This window comes from Primulina tabacum, chromosome 12 (assembly GCF_025594145.1).
Source record: "Primulina tabacum isolate GXHZ01 chromosome 12, ASM2559414v2, whole genome shotgun sequence".
Taxonomy (NCBI): Eukaryota; Viridiplantae; Streptophyta; class Magnoliopsida; order Lamiales; family Gesneriaceae; genus Primulina; species Primulina tabacum.
Window position 1 is genome coordinate 32196751 of NC_134561.1, and position 11689 is coordinate 32208439.

General features: G+C 36.7%; 1 non-coding gene across 1 annotated transcript; it reads right to left on the reverse strand.

Moving 5' to 3' along the window:
• Positions 1-10996: 10996 nt before the first annotated feature.
• LOC142521542 (small nucleolar RNA R71) lies at positions 10997-11103 on the reverse strand. The gene has a single exon (XR_012814251.1). It is a non-coding gene; the product is annotated as a small nucleolar RNA R71 (small nucleolar RNA).
• Positions 11104-11689: the final 586 nt, after the last annotated feature.

Below are 11689 nucleotides of genomic sequence, written 5' to 3' on the forward strand. Positions count from 1 at the left end.
AGTTGTTGATGAGATTAATGATTTGAGATGATGTTGATGTATCATTGATATTGATTTGTGATATTCATCCTCTGATTTGTAGATGGATCCCACGAATGAAACTGAGAGTAGCAGTACTGAGAGGATAGTTGGACAATTTGAAGGATTGTCAATGGATTTAGTGATGGCTCGATTCCAGGACTTGAAACCACCGAGGTTCTTTGGCACTGAGAGTGCAGAAAGAGCAGAGGCCTGGTTGAAAGATATCGAGCACTTGTTTAATATTGTTGAATATTCTAAGGCTCGACGAATGAAGCTTGCTTTGTATCAATTGAAAGACCGAGCTAAATCTTGGTGGGAAGCCGCTGAGATTGGACTGAAAAATGCCGAGATTGAATTGACATGGGATGTCTTCAAGGCCCAGTTTTTGGAGCAGTATTCCCCTCCTTCTTATTATACCGCCCAAGAGAATGAATTCAATAATCTGCAGCAGGGAACGATGACTATTGCGGAATATGCTTCAAAGTTTTCTACTTTGTTGAAATATGCGCCTCATGTAACGGCAAATGCAAAAGCGAAATATAACAAGTTTGTAAATGGGTTACATCCTGATATATATACTTTTGTCATTTTTGGTTTGCCTACAAGCTACGCAGAGGCAGTTGAACGAGCTAAGGCCGCCGAAGCTGGACTAAGGCGAGGAGGTCCTCAGTAAGCTCCTTCACCTCCAGTGTCAGCTCAGCAGCTTACTTTGCGTCCAAGAAGTAAGAAGTTCAAGAAGACTGGTTCTGCTGTGTCTTCAACTTCTTCGAGTTCCAGTGGATCCCAGAGAGGGAGTCCCGTGATTACTCCTTATTGTAGTTATTGTGGAGGCAAACATACTATCGAGCATTATCGAGGTATGTTTGGTACTTGTTATCAGTGTGGATAGGAAGGCCATTTCTCTCGTGTATGTCCGAACAGGGTTACGATTTCTTCTCAACCCCAGCCAGGATTTAGAGGTGGCCTCAGTATGATGAGACCTGCTATTCCTGTTCCCTCTTTCCATCATTCGAGTGTTCCACGATATCGAGGACCTAGTAGTCAGAGTGCCCAAGGCCCTCCTCAAGTTCGAGTGTATGCCATGACCGAGGATCAGGCGAAAGAAGCTCCTGGTGGATTTATTCGAAAGAAAGATGGTACTATGTGAATGTGTATCGATTATAGGCAACTGAATCGGGCTGCTGTGAAAAACAAGTACCCACTTCCTCGTATTGATGATTTGTTTGATCAGCTTCAGGGTACTTCCGTTTACACTAAGATTGATCTTCGTTCTGGTTATTATCAAGTACGAGTTCGAGAAGAAGATGTGCCTAAAACTGCTTTCCGTACCAGGTATGGCCACTATGAGTTCTTGGTTATGCCTTTCGGTCTCACGAATGCTCCTGTTGTTTTTATGGATCTAATGAATCGTGTCTTCCGAGATTATCTTGATCGATTCGTTTGATGATATTCTTGTGTATTCGAAATCGAAAAAGGAGCATGATGAACATTTGAGACTGGTACTTCAAACTCTTTGCAATGACCATTTATATGCTAAATTGTCCAAATGCGAATTCTGGATGGATAAAGTGATATTTTTAGGTCATTTCATTTCAAAACATGGAATATCTGTTGATCATGCGAAGGTTGAAGCTGTATTGAATTGGCCGAGACTTACGAATGTTCCTGAAATCCGTAGCTTCATGGGTTTAGCGGGTTATTATCGTCGTTTTATTGAAGGATTTTCGAAAATAGCTAAACTTATTACTCAACTGACACAGAAGAATCAGAGATTCATTTGGTCAGATGAATGTGAAGCTTTCTTGAATTGAAGACGAGATTCATCACATCACCTGTGCTTACTATTCCCTCAGGTACTGGAGGACTTGTAGTGTGTACAGATGCGTCTGATAAAGGTTTGAGCTGTGTTCTGATGCAACATGGCAAAGTGGTTGCTTATGCGTCTCTTCAATTGAAATCTCATGAAACTCGTTACCCTGTTCATGATCTTGAATTGACCGCCATTGTGTTTGCTTTGAAAATTTGGCGACATTATTTGTATGGAGAAAAGTTTGTTATTTATTCAGATCATAAGAGTCTGAAATATCTCTTTTCTCAATCTGATTTGAATATGAGGTAACCCATGTGGATGGATCTCTTGAAGGACTTTGATCGTGAGATTCAGTATCACCTTGGATCGGTGAATATTACTGTGGATGCCCTTAGCCGTAAAGTTCATGATTCTGTTTTAGCTTCTGTCAAGGTCGCCATAGTACATGAGGATATATGTACTTCTGGTTGGACTTTTCACTCAAATTGAAATTTTGTCACTGTCTCAGCATTGCAAATTGAGCCGAACTTAATATCGAAAATATGAAAAGCCCAACGAAGCGATGCTCAGATCTAGAAGTCTAAAGAACTTGTATCTGCAGGACATCAGTCTGGATTTCAGATTTCTTCTGATGGTTTTTTACGACTTAATGGTCGGCTAATAGTTCCTGATAATTCTGATTTGAAATATGCCCTTCTTCGATAAGCACATTGTAGCAAATACAGTATTCACCCTGGAGGCCGAAAGATGTACTTGACATTGAGACCTCAATTCTGGTGGAGACGTATGAAGTAGGACATTGCTGAATTTATTTCGAAATACCTTGTATGCCAGCAAGTGAAAGTCGAGAGAATAAAACCGGGAGGATTACTCCATAGTCTTGAAATCTCAAAGTGGAATTGGGAATATATTGCTATGGATTTTGTGACTCATTTACCTCGTTCGCCCAAGGGCTGTGATGCTATTTGGGTTATTATTGATCGGCTTTCGAAATCTACACATATCATTTCGTATGAGCGGACTTATCCTTATAAGAGAATGGCCCGTTTATACATCGACAATATTGTGAGACTGCACGGTGTGCCAGTATCAATTGTATCTGATCGTGATCCCAGATTTGCTTCTAAATTCTGGGGTAGTTTCCAAGGAGCGATGGGTACGCGTTTGGCTATAAGTACTGCTTATCATCCTCAAACAGATGGCCAGACTGAGCGTACAATTCAAACGTTAGAGGATATGTTACGTGCGATTGTGATGGATTTCAGAATGGGATGGCAAGATGCTTTACCATTGGTGGAATTTTCTTACAATAATAGCTTTCAAACGAATATTGGTATGGCACCGTTTGAAGCCCTATATGGAAGACGATGTAGGTCATCGTTATTCTGGGATGAAATTGGTTAAAAAGAATTTTCTGGACCTGAAATGATAAAGGAAATGAATGATAAGGTTCAGTTAATTCGACAGCGGATGAAAGCTGCTCAGGATCGTCAAACGAGTTATGCGAATAAATGAAGACGACCCTTAGAATTCCAGAAAGGTGATAAAGTGTTTTTGAAAATATCTCCCTTCTGAGGCACTGTTCGATTTGGCATGCGAGGGAAGTTATCACCTCGATATGTTGGTCCATACGAGATCCTTGATCGAGTTGGTGATCTTGCCTATCGGTTGGCGTTACCACCAGCTTTATCTGCCATTCATAATGTATTTCATGTTTCTATGTTGAGAAATTATCAACCAGATCCATCACATGTACTTGCACCTCATGAGGTTGAACTTGATCCTTCTCTTTCCTATGTTGAACAACCTGTTTGCATTATGGATCGGAAGGAGAAAGTATTGCGTAATAAATCGATTCTGCTAGTTCGAGTGCAATGGACACGACATGGTGTAGAGAAGTCAACGTGGGAATTGGAAAGCAAGATGCGAGAATCATATCCGCACTTGTTCGATTCTATTCCACATGTTCCATTGTATTCAATGTATAGTGATCGATTTACTGATTTTAGTATTGATATATAATATAACTGGTGACATATTATATGTTTGCCAATGTATGTATATAGAGATGTTTGAGATTTCGAGGACGAAGTCTTTTAAGTTGGGGAGAAATGTGAGATCCCGAGAATAAAATAGTTTTGATGGTATTTTTTGTAAATAAGTTGAAAAATATTCAATTTATTTTGATAGCATTTTTGTAAATAAGTTGAAAAATTATGAATTAATTTTAAGGGCAAAATGATAATTAGTGACATATCTTGGTCATATGAATTCCAAATGATTTGAAATTTGGATATAACGTAGAAAACTCAAAGATATAAAAGTTTCATGTTTTGAGTTTTGAAAATTTTGATCGTTTGACAGGTCCAAAAGGATATGCAGATGTTAAAATGTTAAATATTATATATTATATTTATTATATTATTAATATAATATAATATTAAAAAAAATAAAGATAAACTTAACTTACGTGAATGAAAAATTCATTCACAGAAAGTTGACGGAAAGGTGATCGAGAGAGAGAAAGGTGAGAAGAGGTTTTTTGATTTTCTTTTCGATCTTACGATTTATTGGTTTATCCAATCGACGAACCGACTTCAGTTCTGAGATCGTTGACACGAGATCTTCGATTTGAGGAATAAATTTTATATTTTTTGTGATGTTTGAAATTCGTTGTTTTTGGAATAAATTCGATAAATTGTTAAATCATATAGAAATTGAAGATTGTTGAATAGTATATGATCTTAACAAAGAAAAGATGATTATAGTGATGTTATTTTGAATTATTCCCAATTTATTATAATTAGGGAGTTTTAATCGTTGGATTGAGATTGAAGAATTATTTGTCAGTTGTTATTAATTCTGATTATATTTGTGGTAGAATAGCCGGCAAGAAACTAAGTTTTGAAGTCAGAATTGAATTATGTTATGATTTTGATTTGATATGAATTTTTTAAGTTTCAAAAGTTATTTGAAACTTATATCGTTGATTTTGAATGATGTTATTGATTGAAATGAGAATATTATTGATGTAGATAGATTATTATACTGATATCTTCAAGCTACATCGACTGGAACGAAGAATTGAGGTATGTTGCGATCGAGTAACATACGATAGGTATCTGTATCATATGATATATGTTTGATTGATGTGATTGAGAATACATGTCTATATGTCTTATTTGTTGAATTGATGTGGCATACATGACATACACGTTGAGCTATGATCCTTGGATATCTTGATATGATTGGATTTGATTCTGGGGTTTGTGAACACGATGCTATGTTTGGCATTATGTGGCCCTTAAAGCATAGTCATTAGTGGCCCCAATGCTTGATTGAGATTTGGGATTTTATTGCGCTTTGTCAATGCTATCATACAAGTATCCCTGATTGAGGCCGGTGTGCCCGCTCGAGCATTGATTTGACAGCGATTTGTTTGATTCTGACATTTGCTCAGTGAATGGGCATTTGACCTGATATCTTCATGACATGCATGCCTTGCATACCATATATCATTGTTTAGATACTTGTGGTATATATTGTGGTTGTTTCAGACTGAGCTTTGCTTACCCTAGAGGGGGCTGTTGTTGTCTATGTATGTTGACAATGACAGGTACTCCAGGATATCAGGAGACCGAAGATGGTACTTGTGGAGGGAGTCACGGTTGATTTGAGGTTTAGTGGTCTATCCGAGTGTATATATATTTGTATCTATATACCGGGGCATGTCCCCAGGTTATGCGTTTGTTTGTATGTAGTTGGTTCTGATTATGTGTGTGCATATTTTATGATGTGAGATGGAATATTATTTTTAGTATTCAAATAATATATTTTGGGCTCATTGTAAAGAAAATTTAAACTCGTTTTCCGCTGTAAATTAACCCTAATCAAATTGTATTGTAATAACGATTAGGAGTTAAGGGTCCCACAAAGATCGTTAGGGGAGAGCACATGGGTGTTGTTGCTTAGATGAAGAGTTGTTTTTAAGCTAGGAAAGCTCTTAGGGGTAGGATCAATGTGATTGAGCGAGGAGTGGGGAGAGAACCAGCGGGTGGAGACATAGCACATGAATTCATGAAAAACGAGGTTGCCATGAAGGAACACGAGCAAGGGGGCGAGCCATGTGATCAGCCCGTCCCGGGAAGACGAGCTTGTGGTTGAGAGGGAGTGTGACAACCGTTGAGGGTCTGGCTAGGTGAATCCTAAAATGGGGAGCGCCACACTTCATATACATGGGCCTCACGTTCTCTCTTGTAAATATCAGGTTTGAAAACTTCATTTATTCATTCACTATATTAATTTTTTTTGCAACACTCTTAGCTGCTTTTCATCTATCCTCAGTACCTGATTGTTTTTGTATTATAGCTAGTCACGCACGAAATTATTAAAAATCACAAGAATATGAAATGTATCACAGAAAATTACTCTCAAATCATACGACTCAACATGGATCAGCTGTCTGAATTTGTAGTGTGAAATTTTTATATTTTTATTTTAAAATATAATAAAAATTTAATTTTAAAAGGATTAATTAGCCACTCACCAACCCCTGCTAAGTATAATCTATCCATTGACGAATCAATTTCCGTTTTAATGTAAGATCCATAGGTTGCTTCTTATACGAAGATATTTCGGAATGAAATCATCTGCTATATTCTGTGCTATATTTTATGGTGTAACATATCTCAATTACGTAAAGATCGTATCGAATATATCTAGTGTAACGTGAAATATGGCATAAAGCGAAAAAAAAATTAATTCCCAAAAGTTTCTACCTATTTCAACATACATTCTGATGTTCATGTTAAATTCGTCAACTTTTGAGCTTTTTAGAGTTATATATTTCGAAAAAGGTTAAACTAGCTCACTCTTTTGATAATTGTTTCGATTTCGAATGCGACATTTAATAAAACATAAATATGAGACGATCAACTGATTAACACGACTAACTAATCGAGGAGTAGGTCTCTTGTGAACGGTCTCACAAATCTTTATCTGTGAGACGGGTCAATTCCCTTGCACCAAATACCCCATGGAAAAGCCGTTTTAGAACCAATATATCTTTACAAGGTTATGCTTAACCTCGATATCCTAAATTTTAAAAATAAAGAAGATCTTATAGATGATTGAACATCAGTTATCAACATGAACATGTGATCTCAACAAAGAATGATTATTAAACTTTTAAAAATGATTCTGATGGGATCAGTCAAAATAGCATGGGACCTGACTTCGGCCTAAATCAAAGAATGAGTCAACATGCTAGAGAATCTCTTAGCGAGATAGCCGGAAAATGGCTACCGGATTTAAAGCACAACTTTATTTAGTCTTGAATTATATGACATCTATTTAGTTTATAAATATATTATGTTATTCACTAAATATAGATAGAATTTAGGAGTCGAAGAAAACATAATAATACAACTTTTATTCATCGAAATTTCAAGTCTTTATAGAGAAATGTTAATAAGGGAATATATCCCTGACAATTCAGATACTCTGGCCAGAAGAGTTTTTTTTTAATAAAGAAATGTCAGTATAATCGTGCAATATGGTAGCATTACAAAATAATTACAAATTATTAAGAGATATTGTTAAACATGTTCTTTTATATTGTAAAGAAAATGATCTTTCAACAATTATTTGAAGTAAACCACAAAAACTAAAAATGAAGAGCTTTAAATCTCATCATTACACTAGAAATGGAAAAAGTGGAAGCAGTTATTAGAAATCAAGAACAATATGGTCTAGAGAGAAAACCAGATCTTATAAATCTGGACAAAAAGTGAATCATCAAAGAGTAAGATGTCATCCCAAGCATCGAACTCATCTCGAAACACGAGATGAACACCAACACATAAAATTTTTTGAAGAGCTTACGTAGGAGCCAATGAAAGTTATAACGATTGTAATTGTTAGACATGTGGAGCATAGATCAAATTCGACCAACTGTCCAAAAAATGATAGAAAATGAATAAGACAATTCAAATCAACTCCAGCTATTGAAGAAGTGATTTATTACCAAGATTTAATTCAAATATACCAATTTGAGGATATTCCTTCATACAAGAATATATATGAAGAAGAGGAAGTCGGAACTCAAAAAAAAATCTGATGGAACAGAATCAGAATCAGAATATAACTGAAGACTTAATGTTTCAACTTGAAACACGTGAAGAACATCATTTAATCTATAAGTTTTTCAAAAAGGAAAGGAAATCTCCATAGAACTTACATGAAATTAGATGGAAATGCAATTAATTCTTTTTGAAGAAATAAAATAGGAATTGCAAAAACTTAAGCCAGAAGTAGCACGAACCATGTCATAGATTTATATTAAAACAGTCCAGATCATGATAAAAGATATTTTTAAAGAATGAATAGATTCACTCGTTGATATTGCTATATGCGATAAACGAATGGGTAATCTTCAAGATTCGATACTGAAAACTATATCAGGAAATTTCTGTGCATAGAAAATTATAGGAGTAATTTATCGAAGAATTGCCTAAAAACTAGCAAACCGAGATTTTAGCCGATCCTTGAAGCTACATAAAAAATTCAAGGGAAAAAACGAATGAAAGAACGTAATAGATCATACTCTATTAAATATCAAATTTCATACTCTCTCTAATATACATCATTTAGAATTATTTATTAGAAAAGAGTTTATATAAATTCCATCAATATTCGAAAAAGTTGTTCATGGAATTTATCTAGAAAGAATCGAGTTTTCTTAAAGTAAACAGATACCCAGATCCAAGATAAACCTATTCTACATAGAAATCAAAATTTTAGACTAAAACCGAAGAAACTACATTTTTAGGGTGATAGGATCACAAGTCACAGGAGGTGAAAACACATGTGGAAGAAATTCAACCGCTAACAAAAAGCTTTTCAACAAGAGGAAACATAGATATCAGAAGGATAGGGGGAAGTCAAAATAGTATTCGATATTACAAGACAAAGAAATTAATTTTCTTGTAGTACCATATACTATTTGAAACAAATTATTATATGAACTTACCAAGAAATGATAAACATTGGTGAATTGGGAGTTCATATCAAAGGAATTCCATGAAAAAATCGGGATCAATTGGTTCTTGGATTAGATTTTCTCGAGGAACATGATAGGACTCGTTTTTACGTGTTTTTAGTGTTGGTTTTGAGTCGCGTTCATGCATCATATTAGTTTGTTTTAGTTGAATTTTGCATTTTTTTTAGCATTATTGAGCATTTGACTAATCTCGTGTATTCTGTGGTTATTTTGTAGGAATTGAACCAAAAAGTGGGAGAAACTTTGGCATAATATCGAAGAGGTCTCGCTAGGGCGGTCAAAAGTGACCGCCCAAGCGAGCATTGTGGTCTGGCCGAGGATTATTTTGCGCAAGTGTCTCGCTAGGGCGGTCAAAAGTGACCGCCCCAGCGAAACCAGGGACATGCTCGAGGAAGCTTATTCGAGGACCTCTCGCTAGGGCGGTCAAAATATACCGCCCTAGCGAGAAGCGAGATTGAGAAAGATTTGTTTCCAAATTTTGAGGGACTCTATCCTACACCAAGACCTAACACACGAGATCAGCCGTTTTTGACACACTTTATCAGACTTTTCATCATTTTTCTGGGAGAGGAGGCTAGGAGCAAAGGAGATTTCGAAGACCTCGAAATTTCCACGCGTCGTGGCCGTCATCCATCGTCATCTTTAGTATTTTCATTATTCAGTATTTTATTTCTTACATTGATTGTTGGTTTTTATCATGAATTTCAGTAGCTAAACTCTAGATTTGTTGGGATTTGAGGGGATCCTACCCCGTATTGGTGTTTAACATTATTTCTCGACGTTTTTATTAGTGATTTGTTTATGCTATTGTTATTTCTTGTTTCAATCGAAGCCTATCTAACTTCCTTTGATTATTTCATGTTGTTGATGAGTTCGATAGAATAGTTAACAATACGATCAAATGGTATAAACCACGGATTTACAATTTTAGTAGATATACGGAATTGGGTACGTGTCGATAGTGATAGTTCACCCGAATGAAAGCTAGTGGATTCCATAGAATGTAATGCAATCTTGAACTGTTAAATATTTGAGGACACTTGAGTACTGCATGTTTTTGATTAGTATTAATATAGCTCGACAGAGTATATTAATTAGTCTAGGGAATTTCGTCGAACGCACGAGTAAAAGTCGAGTGTGATTATTTAAACACGAGTGGTAGGTGAACTGCTAATTCCCAATAAATTCATTTCTCATTTGATTTAATCCAAATTAATCATTGTGGTCTTGAGTACGTTTTCTTTGCATTTTAATTATTTTAGTTGTTTAATTTACATTAGTTTAATCATCAACTCATTTTATCGTCGCTAAAGAAATTTTACTTGAAAATAAAAATAGTGTAACGCAGTCCTTGTGGAACGATACTCGTATTCACTTACGTTTATTATAACTTGACTATCGTGCACTTGCGATATTTAAATCGAGCTTTCATTTATAAAATAAATTTTGGGATTATTCACTGTGCAAGTTTTGCTCGATCAAGTTTTTGGCGCCGTTGCCGGGGACTGTTGATTCACAATTTTTTATTTTTCATTTAAATTCTTTAGTATTTTTTATTTTATTGTTATTTGATACTCTCATTGTGTTGCCGATTTTTCTTGTGGTGCATGCGAAGATCACTCGAGTTTAAGCTTGAGCCTTTTGACCCCGAGATCGAACGCACAGCTAGACGTCGACTACAGCAGCAAAGAGCGAAGGAAAGAATGGAAGGCGATCAACAAAGAGAGGAGCCAAGGCGTATACCGATGTTGGATTATGCACAGCCGTCTCTTGATGGAGCACGTCCAAGCATCATAAGACCAGTCATCCGAGCTAATCAGTTTGAGATCAAGCCAGCTATCATTCAGATGATTCAGAACACTGTCCAATTTGGGGGAAGTGCACTTGACGACCCTAATTCTCATATAGCTGACTTTCTTGAAATTTGTGATACTTTTAAGTTTAATGGCGTGTCTGATGACGCTGTTCGTTTGCATTTATTTCCATTTTCACTGAGAGATAAAGCTAAGTCGTGGTTAAACTGTTTGCCTGTAGGGTCTATTACTACATGGGAAGATATGGCAAAGGCGTTCCTGATCAAGTACTTTCCTCCGTCGAAGACTATGAAGCTCAGAGCCGACATTACTACTTTTGCTCAATATGAGCAAGAGTCACTTTACGAGGCATGGGAGCGCTACAAGGACTTGTTGAGGAGATGTCCACACCATGAGCTGCCTCTTGGGTTAGTTGTTCAAACTTTCTACTATGGTCTGCTTACTCCTAACCGTACTATGATAGATGCTGCTGCCTGTGGTAACTTACTGAGAAAGACGGCGGAGGAAGGATATGAGTTATTGGAGGAGATGGCTGCTAGTAGCTATCATCCTCAGTCTGATAGGCAGAGACGAGGTGCTGGAGTTAATCAAGTTAATGATTTGTCGGCGGTTTCAGCACAGTTAGAGGCTTTGAATAGAAAGATTGATGGGATGAGCATGAGTGGGTCGGCTATGCGTCTGCAAGAAATTTTCTGTGATAAGTGTGGGGGTGAGCATGATGTGCAGGATTGCCAAGATGGCAATCCATTCTATGTGCCTGAGGGAGCACCGGTAAAACAAGTGGGATTCCAGAACCGTCCTAGAAATGACCCTTACTCGAACACATATAATCCGGGATGGAGGAATCACCCAAACTTTTCATGGGGAGGTCAAAACAACCAACATCGCCAACAAAGAGGTCCACCATATGTGATGCACCAAGGATTCAAGCCAGAACCGTCTCGGGAGGAGAAGTCCAATTTAGAGCAAATGATGACTAAATTT